This window comes from Oryzias latipes, chromosome 3, assembly GCF_002234675.1.
Source record: "Oryzias latipes chromosome 3, ASM223467v1".
NCBI lineage: Eukaryota > Metazoa > Chordata > Actinopteri > Beloniformes > Adrianichthyidae > Oryzias > Oryzias latipes.
This window is the reverse complement of record NC_019861.2, coordinates 26117142-26141232: the sequence shown is the minus strand read 5'-3', so window position 1 is coordinate 26141232 and position 24091 is coordinate 26117142.

The following is a 24091-nucleotide window of genomic DNA, read 5'->3' as shown; positions in this document are numbered from 1 at the left end:
TGTGTGCTGAGTCCTCTGCTGTACACACTGTACACAGCAGACTGCAGACCAGCCCACACCAGCAACACCGTGGTGAAGTTTGCAGACGACACTACTGTGGTGGGGCTGATCTCTGGGGACGACGAGACGGCCTACAGAGACGAAGTCCTGAAACTCTCAAGGTGGTGTCAGGCTAATAACCTCATCCTGAACACCACCAAGACCAAGGAGATCATCCTGGACTTCAGAAAAAACAGAACAGATCCACCCCCACTCTACATCGATGGAAACTGTGTGGAGAGGGTCCACAGCTTCACCCTCCTGGGCACCACCATCTCTGCTGACCTCACATGGTCTAACAACACCATGACTGTCATCAGGAAGGCCCAGCAACGCCTGCACTTCCTGAGAAAACTTAGGAGGAACGACGTCAGCCAGGAGCTGCTGGTAACGTTCTACCGCTCAACCATTGAGAGCATTCTGTCCTATGGCATCACAGTGTGGTTTTCCCACTGCACTGAAGCAGAACGGCAGAGTCTCCAGAGAGTGGTAAAGACAGCGCAGAGGATCATCGGCTGCCCCCTCCCCTCACTGAAGGACATTTACCAGTCTCGCTGCATCAGCAGAGTGACTAGCATCACCACTAACTCCACCCATTCTGCTTTCCCTCTGTTTGAACTGCTGCCCTCTGGAAGGAGGTACAGGTCCATCAGAACCAGGACAAACAGACTAAGAAACAGCTTTTTTCCATAGGCAATTATCATACGGAATGCACATACGTCCACCAACCACACCTCACTCTAATTTTACTACAATGCGTGCAATATCCTGACTGTCTAACCGGGTCACTGTGCAATAACTTGATATTTATTAAGCTGTGCTCACAGCAACTCATGTAATTCCTTTCTATTTTATTCACAAATATTTAATATTTAACAGTTTCTGTCCATATTGTTCATTTTTTGTTAAGAGTTGTAAATACAGTATTTCTTTTTCTATTCTATTTTTATTTTTATTTTATGTAACTCCTTCACTCCAAGGCTGCTGCAATTTCATTGTATCCCCATGTACAATGACAATAAACGATTCTGATTCTGATTATATCACTTAGACACAGATGGAGAACCATATCAACTGGATTGGTAACAGCAACAACCACCGACCAAGCCGGCAAGCCCTGGCAGAAAAGATCCCCACAAGAAACACTGCAGGCTGTTCCATAAAAAATATAGTTTTACCATTGCCTTGCAGATCACAGTTGAAGTGGTTTAGTTTTCCTAAAAAAATTCAGAATGATTGAAGTTACAGGTGAACTTTTAGACAACATTTGATCCAAAAAGGTCCGAAAACGTCTTTTTAGGCAAAACTGCAAACACCTATTTTTTTGCATAACTTATCTTTCAAATATCAGCACAAAAAAATTAAAAACGGTAGGGATCTGTGTTTGCTGCCTTCCATATTTTTTTCAGACTTAAAAGTGTAACAGATGATTTATAAAAAATCCTTTTTCATCCAAAAACCTGTGTTAAATCTGTCTAGACTCCAAACAAACATTTTTTTATGGTAACTTATGTTTCAACAATCGACCCCAATTTTCACAGACCTATAGCTGAAGATGTCCCATAGCTCCCTGAATATTTTCATAGATATAAAATGAACTGGTCATTCTAACATCTAGCATTCTAACATCTAACATCTTACATGTCAAAGCCTCTCTCAGCCTGGCTCTGCTGAAGGAGTCGTGTTACAACCCCGCCCCCTCCTGCTGGGACCCCTGCTATGTAAATTAGCAAGCAGTGAACAGAGAGATGAGAAGTAAGAATGGCCATTACTCAGGCATGCATAATCCAAAGACAGCCAGTTAAACACTGAAAGACATATTTTTTCGGTATGTCTTTCATACATCTTTAGTATTAAAAACTCTCCAAGATGAATGTGCCTGACTCCACCTGCAGGTGGATCACAGACTTCCTGACGGACAGACAGCAGTATGTGAGGCTGGGGAAGCTCGTCTCAGATACTCGGACCACAAGCACCCGATCCCCCCAGGGCTGTGTCCTTTCACCCCTGTTACTCTCCCTGTACACAAACAGCTGCACAGCTGGTCACCTGTCTGTCAAACTCCTGAAGTTTGCTGACGACACCACACTCATCGGCCTCATCTCTGACGGAGATGAGTCGGCCTACAGGAGTGAAATAGCCAGGCTGGTGTCATAGTGCAGCGCTAACAACCTGGAGCTTAATGCTCTGAAGACAGTGGAGATGACAGTGGACTTCAGGAAGGCCCCAGCCCCCCTCCCCCCTGTCATCCTCTGTGACTCCCCGGTGACCTCTGTGGAGTCCTTCTTCTTCCTGGGAACCATCATCAGCCAGGACCTCAAGTGGGAGCAGAACATCAGCTCCATCACTAAGAAGGTCCAGCAGAGGATGTACTTCCTGAGGCAGCTGAAGAAGTTTCACCTCCCTGAAAAGATGCTGGTAGACTTTTACACCGCCATCATCGAATCCACCCTCACGTCCTCCATCACAGTCTGGTTCGCTGCGGCCACGGCCAGAGACAAGGCCAAGCTGCAACGCGTCATCCACTCAGCAGAGAAGGTGATCGGCTGCCACCTCCCGTCTCTCCAGGAGCTGCACATCTCCAGGACCTGGAGGCGGGCAGCCAGGATTGTAGCCAACCCCTCTCATCCAGGACATAATCTCTTTCGGCCCCTCCCTTCTGGCAAGAGGCTCCGGTCCATCAGGACCAGGACCTCGCGCCACAAGAACAGCTTCTTCCCCACTGCAGCCAGCCTGCTGAACAGAACCCCAACTCCCCCAGGTGACCCCCCCTCCCCCCCCGCCCACCAAAGGACTGTCGGTGCCACTTACAGGCCCCACCATCCCAGCCCATCTGTGCTCCCACTTTAATTCACCTTACTCTACTGTATATAGTGTGTTGTTGTTGTTAACTTAATTTTTAACTTATTCTTAATTGCACTATACACCAAGTCAAATTCCTCGTTTTGTAAAGTGCGCTCTACTGAACCTGGCAATAAAACTTTTTCTGATTCCTGATTCTGATTCTGATTCTATTAATCATTGTTTTTTATTCATTCAAAATGCAATTAAATCAATATTTTATTTTTTTTCTTTTCCTTTTTCTTTTTTTTTTATCTCTTATATCCTTTTTTATAATCAATGTTTGAACTTCTTTTCCTTTCTATTGTCATGGTTTCAGTTTGTTGTCTTTTTTTTCGCTTTAGTTCTTGTTCTGTCTTGTTTGGTTCTGTTTCCTGTTTTATTTTGAAAGGTTTCCTGTCTTGTCATGTTTCTTGAGTTTTACTTCCTTTGGTCCCCATCTGCCCTAATCGTGTTCACCTGTGTCTTGTCTGCCCTGTGTGTATATAAGTCTTGTCTCTGCCTTCCTCCTGTGCTGGTCCATTAACTTCTGCTCATGTTGATCACGTCTTCTTGTCTGGCGTCCATGTCCCTTGCCATGCCACAGTAAGTTTTTGTTTTTAGTTTTGTCATCCTGCTCTGCAGCGCTTTTTGTTAGTTAAATAAACCCACTTGCCCTGAACCCGTTTGCCTCCCGTCTCTGCGCCTGGGTCCTACCTGCTCTCGAGCCTCCCCCCCACACGACATCTATACATCCAAAGAAATTAAACTACAAATCAACAAACACAACTGATAACAAATGTCTCTAAAAAATGATGTGTATATTTGCAGAACCTTAAAAACACCAAACAAATAACAAATGCTTCCCAATTAAAGCACAAAAAATGGAACACAAAATGTAAAACCCAAGTTAGAAATTGCAATTTGAAAAAGATACTTTTTTCAGCAGCTTTTCAAAATCAATCACCAATTCTACTCTTCTGTGGATGAAACAAAGTACTCCAGAACAATGAAGCCATTTCTCTAAGTCTCTCTCACCTTCAGTTTTAAACAAGGTCTGTGAAAATCCACCATACATTGGTCACATGAACTCAGAGACCTGCTAAAAGTGCACAATTGTAAAAGCTTTTTTATATAGACAACTGTTTGTTTGCTTAGAGCTCTAAATATGAAAAAAAATGCTTTTCTATCACCTAGACACAGATGGAGAACCATATCAACTGGATTAATAACAGGGTGGCATGTTTAGGTTTACATTACATCAATAGACAACATGAAGCTGTCCATCACATTTTTGACCTAAACATGTAAACACATCCTTGGCTCTGCGGTTAGGAAATGGTATTTGGGAATCTCCTTATACCAGGAGCCAGCCTGGCCATTGGAACATCGCCACAGTGCCCATCCAGACTGGGACAGCAACGGGGTCCACTTCAGAGCCGTGAGCTGCTGTGTTTAACTCCAGCTGTCCCAGCAAGGGAGACAACTGCAGCAACATCCACTGACCAAGCTGACAAGCCCTGGCAGAAAAGATCCCCACAAGAAAAACACTGGCTCAGGCAGGCTGGTCAAAAAAAAATAGTTTTGCCATTGTCTTGCAGCTCGCAGATCAAGTGGTTTAGTTTTCCAGTAATGTCAGTCAAGAATGCAAGTTCAGATTCACCATATTCATATTCACCATATTCAACAGACATCTCCTCCAATAGCACCTTAAAAATCCTGTGCTGTTTTGCTTTGCAGCTGAGGTTGTTTACGATTTTCAGAATAAGAGTCATTATATGTCCAGAGCCAATCACTTCTGCACATAAGGCCTGCTGGTGAATGACGCAGCAGTAATGCAGACATTTTGGAAAGTCTGGGTCAGCTTTACAGTGAGTGATGAAACCTGTTTGTCTATTGATCATAGCAGGAGTCCCATCTGCAGTCACTGCTACCAGCTTTTCTAATGGTACCTTTTTCTGCACAAAAACTCCTTCACCGTGTTATACATTTCAACTCCTCTTGTAGTTGTCTGTTAGGGCAGATGTGTCAGGAGTTCTTCTCTTGTGGAAACCAAAAGCTATGCTGTACTGTTGCCGTCCACAGACTCATCACACTGGACGTTAACCACCTGCACTTTGCAAGATCCCGGTCCAGCTAATTGGCCAAGTTATCAGACATAGCTGACACTCATCTAGACATTGTAGTGGAAATTGAATGAGTTCTATTGTTGTCATCCTTAGGGACAGTGATAGCAATTATCATCATTGCTTGAATTTTTTTCATGCTATATGCAAAAGTCTTTGTCCCTTAAGGCAACAGATTACAGCCCCCCCCCCCCCCCCCCAGGCTGCTGTCGTATTAACAATAGCTTGGAGCTCCAGAATGGACAAGAAAAAACGACGAGAATGGCTCGAGCAGGGCGTTGCTCACGGGGCGGTCGCTCGTGCCATGCGGTCGCACGTGCTCGGGCCCGCTAAATGCTACTTGTAGCTTTAATTTTTTCTTTGATATTGAGATGTGCTCACTTGCCCACTCATTTTTACTTCTTAACCTGCAAAACAACAAAAAAGCATGAACTAAGATGTGAAAACCTTCTAATATTTGTCAAAATTGATCTCAGTGCATATCAATCAATTGTTTACAAGTGCTAAACAAATTGAAAAATGTCTGCAATATCACGGAATGGAAACATATGTAAAGAACCTTGGTGCTAATGCTTACTGACAACAGCCCTCCACAGAAGGCTGCACAGACCCTTTCTAATGCTGGGGAAATATCGAGTTAAAGTCACTGTCAGGGTATAATGAAATGGGTATTTATGCAACTCTGCACACACTTCAAACTGATGCTCAGCTTGTCAACAGAATATGTAATCAGTCACCATCTCGGGGCTCTTTGAACAAACTGTTTTAATAAAATCAGATAGAAAACTAAAACCTAAAATAAAACAGCAGATTACATGCATTTTTTTTAAACTGCTGAAAGTGTTAGGAACTTTAACCTGCATCATAAGAATCTGCTAGTGAGAACATTGTGGGACCTACCAGAGCAAATAAAAATACATTTTTATTCTGGGATTTCAGCGTTTATAGGTAAATGAGATAAAATGGTGTTAAGAAAAATGCCAGCAGCAAGTAAAGACTGGAAAAAGCTACCATAAGACAATAACATCACATTCATATTAAAATTACCTTTGGGAAATGCACAAACTAATTATTCAAACACTATTTTAAGCAGAAACTAGGACTTCATATATAGTGAAGGTGAAGCAGATCACAACGTTGATGTCAATGTAGAAATCAAGCCTTAATTCTCTCCACTGTGTGGAGCAGCCATGAATCACTCCAGTTTTATTATCCCACAACATTCCTTCATAAATATTCTACCAAACTTTGCATTATCATGAATTTTCAACAGTTGCTTTGTGACCCTCAAAGGACTTAATTACAAGTAAGACAAAATCTGAAAACAATGAGCCCAGTCTCGTGGAACGCCTGCAGGGTCCCAAACTGTTCCGTGTTCAATAAGTCTCCTATGCATCAGGTTTGTTTTCATAGAAAAAGAAAATGTGTTGTTTTCTCAACACTCATTGTCCCTCCAATAGTCTTAAACTGTCAGACAGAAACTGGAATTGAATGTGGCACAGTATGGAGATAACCTCATATTTAATATAAGTTTCTCTCTGGACCTCGTTGTTTAATTTAGATGTCAAGCCAGATTCTTCTCTTTATCGCATTGCTCTTTGAAAAATGACACATTGTAAGGTTGAATATGTGCCTGCTGCTGGGCCTGCTGCTCCTCGTCATACATTTTTTATACAGTTGTGATACAAATGGGCTTTTCTTCGGGAAACTTCTACCAAGCTGCAAGTAATATTAAAGGATAGTGTAGTGGTACCCTGGTGTGGGTAATCACTGGAATAATAATGACTTATTCTTTTTAGCAGGAGACCCCTTCTTTATTCTGGGGAATTATGATCTCATTTCTTTAGTTATTAAGACAAAAACTGAAATGTCCTGCAAAAGGGTGTTCACAAAAAGTGAATTTATCAGAAACTTTGGCTAAATCAGACCTAACCTAACTAATCTGCATGTGCTGATTTGGACAGTGAATGCTTTTTGAACAAATATGTCTAATGGACACAGTTGTTCCAAATATTTTCCAAAACAACCCAGCATTGATTACATTTTCCATTTGCTTCATTTCATCCCTAAAGAAATACTTTTCAGATTCAAGAATCCCCCTTTATGCTCTCTGGTGTTAGACAAATTTCTTGCAAATGTAAATCTTCGACGAATAAAGCAGTGGATTATAATTTTTTTGTGCTGTTAAATTCCTCATATGTAGGTTTAATTTAGGTAAAGAATAAGAGATATTTAGGTTTAACCCCTTTTAAAAAATGGGGATGTCACCTGTGACACCTAAATAAAACGCTCTGACATATCTTAAATCATCTGGAACACTATCAGCATGAATTAGCTGATTCTGATGCAGAAAAAAGCAGCTTTCTGTAATAGTTTTGTACCAATGTTGTGCAAATCAGCGCACAGTCTGCTTTTCTCTACTTCAGAATCTGTTGCAATTACATTAATTGCGTCAGACATTGAAGGGTAGCGGTAGTGAAAGGAACTTAAACACTGGAGCTGAAGCTCTGGTATTAAAGGGTAAATTTAGATCAAGCACAAAAGATCTTTATAAATTTTTCCGTTTTCTGCACACAGATGCAGGGAGCTTATGTTTTATAAGGCTAATTTGTTTAGCGAATAGATGTGTGCTCAAATCTCTCATTGGCTTTCGTTTAAAATTCCTCAATAAGTGCAAAGAAATAATAGCTCACTGTATCTGAAGCTCTGGTGCTGGAATTTTGTTGGATTTTTTTGTGTACCCAATTGTATGTGATGGATGGGCTACAGACAGTAGTATTTTCACCACAATGCTGCATTATGGAGAGCTAGTTAAGCTTTTTTCCATTAGAGTGGCTGACTGAAAACAGATCCTCCCTGTCAATTTAGCGTTGCTGAAGCTCATATGGATACAGAGTTGGAAAGCTTTCTTTAGACATGTGAGTCATCGTCCACGGTCAAGAAGAATTAATAAAATACACTTTTTGGCCTTAAACAATGAAACTACTGACACCTTTTTCCTTAATGAAAGGGTCCATACATTTACAAAAAAAACAAAACCCCCCACATAGATGAACACGTACTAAGCAGACTCCCACGTACAGAAAGACACTTTCTGTCAGGCCTGACATGAGTCCTCTTGACAATAAAGATGGGGGCATATAGTGTTGACAGGGTACTCCATGGTTGAAAAGTTTATTTCTCTCCTTCTCTGCTGTCAGCAACAGCCATCTATATTTAATATTTCCATTTCCCCCAAGTCTGCACCCTTGGCCTGATCTTGAGTAACAAGGAAAACATACACTCATTCACTATAGGTTTGGCAGACTTTTCTGGAAGGCCACAGAATATTTAAGGGATTTAGTTAAAGTAACTGCAGATCATGACAGCTAATATTTTCTTTTGTAATATTGTAAACAATGTTAACATTTTCTTGTTTTTAATATCACTAGCGTTTCTGGTTATGCCTGTCAATCTCCTGATTCCCATAGGGAAGTGAAAATGTTTTTTCACAGGAACAAAAACCCTGTAATCATGCCATTTAAGCATTACATTATATGTTTACAACAAAGCTCTAATAAAGATTTATTAGTTGGAGGGGTTCATCAACTTTTATCAAATTTTTATGACAATAGTGTTGCTCTTTCTTTCTACACACTTCATTTCATTTAAGACAACCCTAACCATAATATTTGATGTGTCTTAATACAGGCAATTGTGTGAAAGATGTTTGAAAATGCTAAACTAAGTAAATCTTAAACAAAGTGGCTCAGACATGAGAGGAAACTGGGTTGCCTAAATTAGACTCATGAGTGTTGGACTTTTGCAGTCCTTTTGATTTATATTCAGGCCTTTTTGCAGACCTCTGAAGTCGCACACCCACACACACATTATATATATATATATATATATATATATATATATATATATATATATATATATATATATATATATATATATATATATATATATATATATATATATATATATATATATATATATATATATATATATATATATATATATGCAAACAAGAAAAGATTACCCAAGACTTCAAAATGATGTATAGTTTCATAAGAGTCATAAGAGTTTCATAAATTTTTGAAAACAGATCAGTTTAAATGATTTACATCCTAAGGAAACACCAAAACAGCAGCATTGATGTTGACGGGTGGGAAGAAGAAGAGCTAGGTAGTGATTGATTTAGTGTTAGTCAAGGGAAGCTTCAGTTTTACACATGAAGCACAGGGCTATAGATTGGAGCACAGATGGCAGACTTAATAAAGTACACACCTGAGAGAAGCCTATTACTGCTACAGCATGGTGATTGGGTTTTGTTTTAAGAGGCACTTTTTCCCCCTGATTTATCCCCGGGGTGTGCCGTGCTGTGATGGTATACAGCCTCAGTGAGAACTGGGAAACATCTGCTGCTGCTCTTTCTTTGGGTTCGGACCGAGTTGTTCTCATTCTATCTAACCTTTTTGTTTGTGCATTCCTTTTTGAATAGTGTCTGTTTCCTCCACGTTTCCACACAGCTCCATCAAGGCACTGTGCAACAAAAATACTACATTTATAAATAAATAACTTAATTTAGATAACATTTGAAAATTTCTTTGCCATCGTTTCATCAGACAAGATTTTTTTCGATCTTTCCATGTCACTTCTTTGGAACCGTGACTTGGCCCAGTTGTCAGAATGATGTGTTATTCTGGGCCGAGAGGGATTCTGTGGCATGTTTTATCTACAGACTCCACAGGAACTCCTCAGTCAGTCGCCAGCATGTGAGCCACTGGGAAAGCATTGTCCAGATGCTTCACTCCCAAGCCTGGGGGGGTTCCAACAGAAACTCACCGCTCTAATTTTACATGCTTATCTGTGCCACTGTGCTATACACTGGTTGTCTAATTAAAAACTGAAGTGTATATTAAAACAAAATACTTTTTTAAGGGAATGAAAAAAATGACAATAGACTTTTAAAACTCTTATTTTTTTTACCATTATCTACCACTTTAGTTTGTGCAACACGAAATAAAATATTTGGTTAAAAATACACCCCCATGGTGGCCAGAATTTTATAAAATGTTGTGACAGAGTAGTTAGAAGATTACTTTTTTTGAAGATTTTTTATTATCGACTTGCCCTGCCCAAAGGCCAATCAAACAAATATTTCAGTCTTACCTTTCACTTAAGTACAACTCAGAAAAATTTACACAATAACAACTTAACTTAACATAACTTAACATATACACTGGAACACAATCCAGGTTTGTGACTTTGGTCACAAATATAAAAACAATCTCTAAATTATGTGTGTAATTTTTAAATCATGTGTATAGTTAGCTGTTTCAAATGCAATGAGAAAATTATGAAGTGTTATTTTTCCCCCTTCTATTTTTCTTTTGTTTAATACTTTTCTTTTACATGGTTTAATAACTATTCTGAAAAACATACCAGTTAATTAGTCACAGCTGATGTTTTTTTTTCTTTTGAGATGAAGGGTATAAGGTGTGGTGGTATTCTCAGGCATTATCCATGTAATACAAATGAAAAGACTGATATTTTTTCATAGGTACGATGTCCATGGCCAAGAAAAATAGCCATACATTTTGTATTTCTAGCTTTTTAAAGAGAGGGAAAAAATACATCTATTCATTTCTTACAATGAAAAGAAGTGTTAGACTCATTAGCATCTCTAAAAAAACATCTATAGGCCAGCCTCTTTGCTGCTTTCAATCTGCTTTTAAAACTCTGTCCTCCCACATGAACAATCACCAAAGTTTTCACATCACAAAGAGCACATGTGCAGAGTATTTTTATGTGTATTTTGTAGACATAACACTTTTGTAACACATTTTCCAAGATAGACCAAAGTTGCTCATGTGGTGTGGAAGTGTTGTAACATGGTTGGAGGCATCTTGCAGCTGTTTTCTGAATGTGGGAGAGTGTAATAAGGGCATGGGCAGGAAGGAGAAACCCAGGGTAAGAAAAGAAGTGCAGACGAGATAAATAGACGAGGTAGCGGAAGGGAAAAGTGAGAAGATGAATGAGAAAGAGGAGAGCGTTGTTGGAAAAGACACTATATAATCAGTTTTGCTCGTTCTCAGGTTCGGTCAGTTGTTTGGTCTGCTGGTCACAGGCAGGACATTTACACTCCATGTCTCACACATAAATCATGTCACATGGCTGACTGAACAGGCACCGCCAGCATTTTAGCTCCAGCAACACCCTGGTCCATGCAGCCCACCCTGCTGTCAAAGACACACGCTCGTTGGATGCACCGGTATCTGCGTGTGCACAAACTTCCTGCAACCTCTCAGACATACAGAACTTGCAATCGCTTTGGAAGACAGAACAACAGTTTCTGTGTCTGTGTGGAGGCTCTTCTTTTCATAAACCGTCTTTCTAAATGCATACCACAAATATTATAATGTCTTTTTCACTCTGTCTGTCTCCACGTCTTTATATCTCTCTGCCATTGTGCAGCAAAAAATACATTTTTTTAAGCTTAGATAAGCTGCAATAAAGTATTAATCCCATTATTTGGGAGACTGAGGAGAGACTTTGAATCTCAAAATTTCCTGTCAGATTGGGTTTGTTGTGTAGAGAGAGAAAAGCAAACTGTCACACTTTCCTGGTTTCTGCCTTCTTATGTCCCTCTGTGCTGGATAGATGATATCTTGGCACAAGGCTCCACATGCTGAAGCTCTCTCCTTTTGATGCTTGTACAAACACCGGGGCTGAGACAACAGACTGCAAATGCTTTGATGCAATTAGCCAACAGAGTGTGAAGCAGAAAACCTTTGTAGCTTTATACAACGCTGGTGTAAGCAGTGTCAACACAAAAGGACGTGGAGATCAGTCAATGGGAGCCCAGTCTATTTGTTGATGCCACTCTGTCACATGTGTGTCTGTCACAGTCTGAGACTAAACCTAGAACTCATGAAATGGGTAAAAGCAGGAACGATGACAGGGCTTCTGGTGGGAGCAACACTTCCCTGTGGTGGGTGGTTAGTGAAGGGCATAATCATACAAAGAGTGTATGTACTGGGCCTAAACCTTTAAAAATGTTCTGCTGAATGCACAGAAAAGGTCAGGCGATGACAGACAGACTGATAAAAATAAATTACAAAGAGGGCCACTGGAGTGCTGCCATTTAATTTTTATAAAAAGCCGACTTTTAGTATTTTTTGTCAGCAGTCTCTGTATGAATAGAAAAAGGATTACGTCTAAGATTCAGAGAAATCTGACAGAAAATGCAATATTTTTGTATAATCATAAATAAATAAGATCAACTATGAAAACATGGATTCTTTTGGCTTAGAGGAGTCTGCATTCATAACCCACCAGGACAGTAAGCCAAATTACTGAAATAAAGTGCAATTTGCGTTTTAACCACTAGGAGATAATCACACTGTGAGGCAATAGTGCTCAGCTGCTTCACTATGGAGTCCTATACTGTTCATAATTAAATAAATAAATATTTAATTAAATAAATAAATATGACCTCATGCAAATACACAATCAACCAAAAAATCTCTCATAAATATATAAAAAGATCATGAAATGGTGAAAAACCTGCACACTGATTTTAAATTAGCCATTGTATTATTCAATATATTTCATTTTGCTTTAAAAACCTGTTCATTATTTTAAAACAGCATTTTAAAATATTCATTTTTAATCATGTTGAATATTATTATAATTCTGTTTTTTTTCAGAACCTTGGATTTCAAAATCAATAATTTCCAAAGTAGCTTTGTTTTTATTTCATGTTGCTGTTTTTCACCATGGCTTATTTATTTCATGAAGAGCTTTTTCAGGAGAATGAGTCTATCTGTCAATCAAACTAGACAAGGTTGAGACACTTTTGTGATTGGCTACTCCTTTACTCAGACATGAGCAGCAGCACCCTGACTACATCGATCGAAGACGCTTCAGCAAACGTGACGGCGCAATGCACTCTCCCCAACACTAGGGGTAGTTTGCCCTTCAACACATCCACAGTGTTACCATAAATTGGGCAGTTTTGGTTCTAAATTTGCGGATAAAAGTGGCTTTGGGCGAGTGTGCATAATTCGGGTGATTTTGTGGTCGGTTTGGCAATTTTCATCTTCTCATGAACATCTAGTAGTGGTCTAAGTTAGGCTGGGTGGCTGTTGGAGTTCCACTAAGCTTCTATGAACTGGAGTTTCCATGAACGCAACATGCCGCGTGTGGGAGGAGCTACCAGCTAATGTTTTTAGCCTGATAGCCACATGGAGCGCTTGCTTGTGCTTATCTCAGTAACAATCCATGGATGCACAATGCACATAGAGAGTGTTAAGATGTCAGAAATGTCATCGCAGAAAAGGTTCAACATTTTCCCTGAGAGGGAAAAATAAAATCAGAGGACCTGATTATAATCATTGTCTCAATGGCGTAAGAATGAAGAGTGTTTCAACGGGGGACTTATAGACGTGGACGACCGGAGCTCCTCTGTGGTTTGGTCCACACAAACCCTCAAACTACAAAAACAGAGTCGTTCATGTTTGCATCTTCTCCACCAGACAGATTGATTGTCTCTATTTGATCTCTAATGTCAGCAAAACCGTGCAGATATCGCTGAAATATGTCATCTCTCTGACTGGCGCACCGCTGAGCGGGTATCGAGGAATAAGAGTCGATTTCCATGGATGAGCCAATGAGCGTTTAGATCCCGCCCACTATCACTGATTGACAGACAAACCTATTCTCCTGAAAAAGCTCTTCATGAAATAAATACGCCATTGTGAAAAACAGCAACATGAAATAAAAACAAGGCTACTTTGGAAAATATTGATTTTGAAATACGAGCTTCTGAAAAAAGACAGAATTATAATTATATTTCACATGATTAAAAATAAATATTTTAAAATGCTGTTTTAAAATAATGAACAGGTTTTTAAAGCCAAAATGAAATATATTGAAAAATATAATGGCTAATTTAAAATCTGTGTGCAGGTTTTTCACAATTTCATGATCTTTTATATATTTATGAGAGTCATATTTATTTATTTAATTAAATATTTATTTATTTAATTATGAACAGTATAGGACTCCATACTTCACCACCATACAGTCCTAAATGTGTGAGTAAAAAGCACTCTGAGTTTATGTGTGAGCGAGTTGTACATTACACAGTGCTTTGTACTACTGAGATACTGCAGAAAAGGTCCAACAATGGTGCAACTGTACTGTTTACTAGAAAAAGCAAGTAAAATTGTTCTCTTGTTTGGTTTAGTGTTTTAAATTAACTGAATAATCCTGTATAATCCCAAAGGGAAACATCAACACAGTGGTTTTGACCAAAATAATAATACAAAATAATAATAAAAAATGCATGCCTCCACCTCTGGGGAAGAAAAACAGAATAATTTCCTTTTTTACATGATAATTTCCATCAGCAATCTGAGCCAGTGGTCTGGCTCAGAGGAAAACTGCCATCTCTGCAACACTACAAACCATGCGTTACAACACATCCTGTCTAGTTGCAAGGCAGCTCTGACCCGGGGTTGGTACGACCACGTCTTGAGGAAACTGGCAGAGGTCCTTGAAGTACGCAGGATGGAGGCAGCCAAAGATCATCCCACAAAGACACCTACATTGATTCACTTTGTTGGATAAGGGGAGCACAGAACACCATCCAGAGATGTTACTAGAACTTAAGGGTGGACCTCAACTGTCAGCGCAAGTTCCACCAGAGATATCTAACTCCTATTTGCGACCAGACATCATGCTGTGGTCCTCTGCAGCCAAAGCAGTTATCCTGGTAGAGCTCACAATCCCTTGGGAGGGGGGAATGGAGGCTGCGTACGAATGAGGAAAGACAGACACACTGAGCCAACCATCAGGTCAACCATCATCTGCCTGGTGAAGGTTGGCTGCAGGGGCTTTGTTGGAACATCCACCCAGCTACTGCTTAAAAAGATGGGAGTGACTGGGTCGAAGTTTAAGAATGCAGCCAAGGACTTGGAGGCGGAAAAAGACAGTTTCTGGTTATAGTTGAGGAGGAAGGACAGTTCGTGGGGAAAAGATGGGTCCTAGGGGCACCAGCAGGGGGCAGCAGGGAGACATCTCTGCCTGAGATGTTCTGGAATTAATGGAGCAAAACATCAGTGAAGGGTGGCTCCCATCTGATGACCCTGCAGCTGCCCTACTGGCACCGTCGGAGGTGCGTCAGGCGGAAACGCCATGCAGGTATCTTTAACCTGTGCTTTCACCTTTCACCTATTGTACTTGTTTGCTTTGTTATTTTACCATGTTGTTTAGGAAATTTTGCATTAAAAATATTGCCTTAAGTCCTAAAAGAGGAAGGATATACACTTACAGCACTGGCCATAAATGATAATTTTCGAAACATATGCTCAAAATCTGGACAAAGAAGTATGCTGACCATGCCTAAAAGAAGGTCAATAATCACAAAAATCACAGCTGATCTCTATTTCTGGACTTGACCACACATTATAGTTGCCTCAAACTGAATAAACTTACTTTCTTCCCACCAATAAACAAACACCATGTTAAAAAAATTAAGAACAAGTGTGTAATCATGTTCAATCACATCAAAGAAGTGTTAAAGTTAAGTGAAGGCTAGGCATTAAAAAAAGCAAATTAGGGCAAAAAAGGAGTCAGTAAGCAGAAGCAAGAGGAAGAATGAAAACCAGCAGGGCAAAAGTGTTTGGCAAGCTAATTCCCAGATATCGGCTCTGCTTTGATTAGTAACTGGAGGGAACCTTTTAATGAGAGGATTCTTTAATCAAACCCCAACATAACACAAAGCTATCACTTGCATGGAGCTTCAGACTTCCTCCCCAGTGCAAGTCAACAGATGATGATCCTGCTGCTCTCCCCCAGACTGAGAAAGTAATCGCGTGTTCTACTATGTTCAGACACTCCAGTAATTTATTATCTTCAGTGGTCTTATTTAGCCAGATTAAACCTCCTTTCTGGGAGCTTAAGACGCTGTCTATTGATGCTCGGCTTGGCACAGTGAAGGCATAATGTGTCATTGTAGAGCGTAATTGTCTCCAATACCTGTGATTTTCTGTACAGACCCCTGTGAAAAAGTCTTTCGGGAAAAGAGTTTGTTGTTGCTAGAAAGTGATGGGGCCAACTGCCAAAAGGGTAGACCATAATATCTGGAGAAAAGAGGTGGAGAGTAGATAGAAGGAAAAAAAAAGTGAGATCTTCAGAGACAAAGTGTTTGAGGTGTGTTAAATGTACCAAATACCGCCGTGTAGCGCTGGTGTGGCGAGCTACAGGGCTCGTCTTAGTGGTCTCCAGTGCGCTCATTAGGAAGCAGGGACAGCATCACATAGCCCCTCCCTTCCCAGGAGAAAGAAAGAAGCTAATTAGAGGTCTGTCCTCCACCCTGACACATCCACATGCCCAGTGGAGCCTCACAGTGAGGTACTAGTCCAACTCAGCTTTTGGAATGGCAGAGTTTAGAAGTGGGATAATGCTAAAAGGCTGAAAAAAGGTGTTTTTATGCCAAATCTGCAAAGATGAGTTACACACAGAAATATGTGATAAATAATGCAGAACACCAAAGAAAAACTAATTTTTGTTTAACTTGTCCTGTCCAACAGCTGAGCACACAGATAGGAGCTGAAGGCCTCTTGTGTTGGACATACTGTATTTTACTGTTACGACAGGGGCTTCTGACACACAAGGTATGTATTTGTATAAACCCCTTTTGTAATTTAGGCTAAACTTTATATTGATTACATTTGTATCCTTTTTTTTGTTGGACTGGACAGAAAAGTGGAAGAGGAAAGAGGGGAGGGATGTTGGAGACAAGGGCACAGAAGAAAGGGGGAAATGGGGAGTTCAGGAATACTGGAGGACAATTACAGAAATGATAGGGGGTTAGCAACAAGATCATTTAACCCCAACAAGATCAACAAGCAACAAGATCATTGTTACTGTCTGGTGTAAATGTTAGTCAAAATGGGCGGGGCCTGTCCACACATACTTAAGTGTTACAAACACACCTGCCGGCTCCAAAAATCTTCACGTACAATCATGTCAACATTTACTCACCACAACTACAGTTCACCTGCCCATATGCATATAAACCAACACATGTAAAGCATTTCATTCTGTCTTTCATACTATTTGTGAAAAGAAACCTAATTTGAGAGAAAAAAATGGTTAACTTGAATTAAAACTAAAGGTTCTTTTCATTTGAGAAAAAGTTTCAAAATATCCTTTTTTTAACATGAAAAACCATTGCCAACAAAAACAACAACAAAAAAAAGATTAGAGCAATGTCTAAAAAGAAGAGCTGTAGGAGTCACATGCCTCAGATGGAATCAATGTTTATGATTTAACAATAAGAGAGTCTGGACATAAAAGGTGTCCATGGTAGAGTGCAATACAAAAAAACCCAGCCGAACTAAAAGAAGCCCTTACAAACATATGCGTTTTACCACACGTCTGCTAAATAAGCTAAAAAGTGGACCATTTAAAATGAGAAAAAAAAAAATTAACGAGAAAAAGTCACTTCATTAGGCTCAAATGTAATTGAGATGCTCTAAGAGGAACTCAAACTGGCTGTGTATGCTTAAAAATGTATCAACGAGGCAAAATTAAAACAATGCTGCAAGGTAGGCCAACATTATTTCACTGTGATGCAGGACTACCGCTACTTGCCAAGAACGACTTCCACATTACAGTGTATATTTGCCACAATGCTTGATTGGTTGTTACTGCATACAGGGCTGGATTTAAAGGGGTAGAGGTGCTGGGCTGCAAGTGTTTTTTACACTGTATACAGAATATTATAGTAAAATTTAAAATTTATACTGTGTATGCATTGACTTTGAACACATTTTTAAAACATGATTTTAAACTTTCATTTTTAACCTTAGGCTGTGTTTGTGACAGAGTAGAATGTATATTTTTGGCATCTGTTAAGCAACATAAACACCAGCCTCAGCAACTGGTGTTCGAAGAACCGCTTTCGATGAAAAGTTGATGTAAACCCACGTAAACCTGTGCTCCGCGTTCAAAACTCTCGTGTCCACGAACCACTACGCTTGTTTTTTAGTCTGCTTTCAGGCTCTACATTCAGAGGGAGTTCAACCAGTTGAACTTCAGACTGCTTGAACGCCAAACAGCTGAACCTTGACCGATCAGTGAATCGGATTTAGTAGTGACAAATGAGTACCGTCCTTTTCAAAACATGGGATGCAAACCGTGTAAAAATTGGTTGTGGTGGAGAAATTTATTACTGTGGTTTGTGCCCGAGTGGAATTATACGACACCAAGTCTTTCATATATCAGAATAGAGCTGTGAAAGAAAAAGCCTGGAACAAGATTTGCAACATTTCGCGCCAAGCCTTCTACTAACTGTAAGCGGCAGACTAGCGCCAGTAAACACTTAAAAATAAAAGAAAAATAATCCTCTCTTTGCTGTTCTCCTGACTTATCCAGTGGGAACACTGTTGACTAAAAGCGCGTTCATGAAACCACTAATTGCATGTTCACATGCCCGGTGTAGACGTAGCATTAGACATCAGCTTTTAAAATACCATATAAAAAAATTGACCCCTCAAACTCTCAGAGACGCTGCTGCAGTTTTCTCTCAAACCCAGGTCTAGTGGATGAGCCCTACTTTGGTATTGATTAGTCAATATGCTTTGTATGTAAGCTTTGTTTTTGAACAACATAGGAATTTATAGATGAAAATTGTAAAACTTTCCTAGACTTAGACCTGAGTTTTTTACTTGTTGATGACCTTTTAAGTTCATTAAAAACACACTCAAAAAGCTCAGAATGTTCAAACAAGAAGGTTAAAGAGCAGCAACTTCACCTGCATTAATGCTGCAAGCAAAATTGGATTGATTTCAATTCAATCCAATGGTTTTCTTCAATCTGGGTGACTTGAACGTGTGGTTTTAAGTTGAATTCAGAGCCAAACTTCGTCCACTTTAACCTTGTACGACCCGGCCTGAGCTATCTGAATCTTAGACCACTTATGTGAAACAGTCATCAAATCTGAGCCAATGGGAAGCAGGGAAACCAAGTATTGCATACAGTTTTCTGGGATTATTTCTTTACTCCGTGATGGCTTTTTTTACTTCCCAAAAAGAGCATAAAAAAATTCCAGAGCTGATTCCACCTTCTTCCGCGTTCATCTTGATGTGCGTTGTTTGGAGTGCGCTCAACATTACATGTGGGGTTCACTATAAAGTTCTCAATTATTCACATTTAATTAAAAAAATAATCATATTCTAAATTGTGCCATGATAAATCATCACGAGTACTGTGGGAAATTATTTAATTTCAATTTTGGTTCCAAAAAACATTTACCATTGCCAAGATGTTAGCTCTGTTTTCATCCAAACAGACCAAGATTTCAGGTAGAAAATAAAAATCATAAAATTTATTTTTCTTTGTGTTTGTTGGATTCTTGTTCAAAACACTTTGATATGAATAACTCCAGATTGTGTATTTTCTACAAAATTTCATTCATCCTTGTACATGTGATTGTTTTCTGCAAATCTTAATAAAATGTAAAGTTTTTATTTACTATAATTTTGGATGCAGGAGCCACATAGGCCATGGCAATGAAAAACTCTTGTTATATAGAAAAATGTTCTCAAACTCTTTTTTTTTTCTTCCCCATCTCTCCTGTCTTGGGTCTCCACTTATGACAGAGAAATAAAACGGGGAAATATTGTTATTTGCGTTTAAAAAATCAGATCAATTCCAATATGGTTTGATCAAATATTTGAGTATTTTAGCTTTCTTCCAAAATGATGCTGTGGGGAAAGTGGTACTGGGTTTGATTATTTAGGCAAGGGCTTTGCGGCTGATTTTATTGATCGTGACACAAAACTGCAAGTTTACCGGAGAAAATCTAAGACTCCCTCTTGGATGCCAATGAATCAAAGGCTGCAGTGGGATGAATACAGAGCTTGTTAGCCGATCTTTGCAGGGAACCTCTCCCTTAAACATCTGACAGCCTGGATCTGATCGATAGCTGTCTTTCTGTGCTGTGGCTGCCTCTGCTCCAGCTTGTGACTAAGCTAAGCTCTGAATGCTTAAAGCAGATGGACAGAATTACTCCGCGCAAATTTTCGTCTTTGAGAGAGTGCAGACTAAAAATTATATGTATATGCTAATAATTCATTGTAAAAGTAAAGAAGCTGTCAGATTTCCTTAATTTTCAATTACTTTAGAAACACCAGGTGGGGAAGTACTGGTATCAAAAAAGGTTTCATGCAGTCTTAAGAGTAAGACCAAAAGTAAAGGTTCTGTAGTCATCCTTGTAGGCAGAATTCCAGTGATCCACATTTTAATAACAGGGCCATATTTATACTGCCCTGTCAGGTGCAGCAAAGTTAAAAGATACGTTGGAATGTCACGCCTATATAACTCATAAAAAAAATTCAACTTGACTTTTTGATTTGATTGTATTTTTTTCTTAAAATTGATCACTTAAAAGTGATCAATTTTGGGGTGTGGAATTTGATCATGTGACTAATGGTAAATACTGCTTGTTTATTTGACTTTGTTGTACCTTTTGGATATATTGCCAAACAGAACAACAACAGCAATTTTAAACATGTGACACTAAATAAAGTATTGATGTTTCTGCTTATCTGGAAAAAATAAAAGAACACAATCGTTTTTTAAAACTCTGAATAAACTACAATTTAACTTACGCTTCTAGCCTAAATGCTAACAGTTAAAATATCAATAGCTTCAGGTAAAATTCTATCTATCTATCTATCTATCTATCTATCTATCTATCTATCTATCTATCTATCTATCTATCTATCTATCTATCTATCTATCTATCTATCTATCTATCTATCTATCTATCTATCTATCTATCTATCTATCTATCTATCTATCTATCTATCTATCTATCTATCTATCTATCTATCTATCTATCTATCTATCTATCTATCTATCTATCTATCTATCTAGATAGATAGATAGATAGATAGATAGATAGATAGATAGATAGATAGATAGATAGATAGATAGATAGATAGATCTATATATATATACACAAATAAATGGCACCTAAATTTACAAAATAGCATGTATTTGTTGTGACACTTGAATTCAAATAACACTATGAGTTTGGAGCAGTCGGACCTTAGCTGAAGAGACTTTAAAAAAATGTTTGTAAAATCTAATCAGTCTGAATAAAACCTATTTTTTCATCTTTTCACATAATCCCTTCTACTTCAGGGTCTTGAAATGAGCAGTCCTAAATTGTCTGAAGCATTCAGAATCCAGCAAAAAAATCACAGAGATTTGTTTTGTTTGAAATGTTATGGTGACTCAGTTTCAGAGAAGCAGTGATAGCACCTTAATTTTGAGGAACAGTATGTGTGCTTCATAAATTGCTAAGTTTAAAAGTCATTTCTACAAAACTATAATCAAAATGATTTTTAAAAAGCCAGTTGTTGTAAACGTGGACTTTGGGCCAAAACTGGCTTGCGTCATTAGTATGAATCTCTCAAAAGGATTTCAAGTTAAGTGTAAAAAGTTTAAATTTCAATTAAATTTAATCCAGTGTAGAAATAGATTTGAATCTATGCCCCATCACGTAGAGCGGCTGTCAATGACGCTTTAAGGGAGCAACCGAAAGTCAAATAAATAGAAAACGCAGTCGTCTCAGTGAAGATCAAACTGAATATCAAAACAGAAAATAAAGAATACAAAACCTTTTCTGACAACACATGATAAATGCAAAAAAACATCAAGACACAGCAGATTTGTTCAAGCTGACAACTTCAAACAGTTCACCTAAATGAAAAAAGGCATGAGAATTATTATGGCTGCCCTGTGTACCGTGTTTTTTTGTTTTATCTGGTGTTTGCCTGCAGATGTGTGCATTTAAACATGGACATGGTGAGCAATTGACCAGGATGGAATCTCGCTGGAGCAAAATGAGAATGAAAAACAAAAAAAGAATAAATTAACATAATTTATAGCACTGTCACATTATTTCTGATCATTCAAATTGTCACATTAAATTTATGTTTGTGTCCATTTTTTGGAGTTAATTTGATTGAAAGGTCCTGCGTGAACTAGGGATGTATGTGTTTTAGCCTTATTGGTTTAAGTCACTTTTTGTGCCTAGACTGGAAAAAAATGATCTCTGGGATGCAGACTGATCCTATCCATTTAGGTCCTTCAACAACCACAGTCCCTGACAGGTCTGCTGTGCTAAAGTATCTGGTAAATGTAAAACCAATCCTGTTTTGTTGACATAACACAAACTTTTTGCATTTAACTGAACCTACAACTAATAAATCAGCCTAAAAACTAAGGATTCATTGCATTCACATCTCATAATAGAGCCACCATCACGCTTTGGGGTTTGATGGTTGGACTGAACAGCTATGAAGCAACTGAGGACAAAAGCACATCCAAAGAACAACTGTGCGACAAAGGGAATTTCATCCAACATGAACTGTGTCTGACAAGCCCTGGCGTGAAAGGGAATAAAAAAAAACCCTTCCCTCTTTCCTGCTTCCTTGGAGGAAGACGAGAGGGACAGAAGAGGTCCTCAAGGTGCCTCTCATCCCAGCGTCCTGCTGAGCTGGCCTCTGTGAGTCCCACTGGGTGCTGGTCTAAATTAGCTGTGGCTTGCTGTTAAGTCCCTGCTTAATATGCTCTTGACAGAGAGAGGGAGCAAAGAAGAACACACTGAAACCAGAAGCTGGGGAAGAATGAGAGAAGCAGCGAACTGACATCAAAAGGATGTCGAGGATGAAGCGAATAGGAATCAATGTGGGATATAGAAGTGTGATGGTGTTGGGGGGGGTGAAGTGCCTTAGTGTCTGTGAATAAGAAAGACAAAGGCTGGATTAATATGCTGAGACAAAGGAGAGGACGGAAGGAAGGTTAGATAACGTGAAGGAGAGAGGAGGGGAAACAACCTAACTGAGAGAAAACAAAAAAACTTCAAGGTTCTATATTGAGTTGTTGGTGGCAGTATCAGAGGACCTGAGCAGAATAGCCTTGGCATCGCCTCTTTGGCCAATTAATGTGAGGCTGTCTGGGTCCGGGGAAGCTATTAGACTCTGGAAGAGAAAAACACATTAAAAAGAAGAGGAAGAAAGTTCAGTGCTGCCTTCCCACAGTGCTGCTTGTATGTAAAACCTCTTGTTTTCCCTGACTGAATAATAGTCTTCATTCCCCTCCCTCTCTCTCTCTCAAAGCCTCTGGATGTGGGCAGAACATCTCTGCTTTATTAACCATCTCACTAGAGACAGGACACCCTCGCCGATGAGCAGCAGCCTTTATTAAAGTTGCCGTCGAGTGGAAAGGAATGAGCATTGAGATTCAAATTGAGGGAGACACGAAATCGCGGCTCGGCCATAGCTTTCGTTAGTTAGCTGAGAGGAAGAATTTAAATTGATGTTAATCAAACAAGCAACTGTTTTCCTTCTTCTTTTATAAGCAGTTCTAGTACTCATGCATGCAGGGTGTGTACAGCAACTACAAAGAACAACACAGTCATGGCAGTCGTGTGCATGCAGAGTAGTGTGAGCATATCTGGGTGTAGAAGTCAAGTGCTGATAAATCTTGTGCAAACATGCAGGGATGCACACAATTAACGTGTGGGCAAAGACGTCTACATGTTAATGCAGAGAACATAAACACTTCCACAAGAGCAAATACAATTTACATATGCTGATGTTTAGGAAAGTAATTCCATATTTCTTCTTCAGGAGTATTAAATTGCTGGTTTTAACCAACAAAGTAGGTATTATGCAGAACACCAAGCCGATTATCTAGACCAGGGGTCTGCAACCTTCAACACTTAAAGAGCCACCCGGGTCGATTTCTAACCGACCACAACCCAGTCGGAGCCACCAAGTCTCACTTATCCCTTTAGAAAAAAAAGTACTGATTTGTATGTTATTGTCATTATTAAGATAAAAGTAACATGGAGAGAACTTTTTTTTCAAAATTTTAAATAGTTTATAACTTTTGACACAAATTCAGATAGCTTTCTTCCAAAATAGAAGTCACCTTGTACCACAAAGCATCATCTCAATGAAGCAAATGTAGCAGTTGGTAGTGTGATGTCAGCAGTGATAAACTAAATAAATAAATGACAAGACACAGTT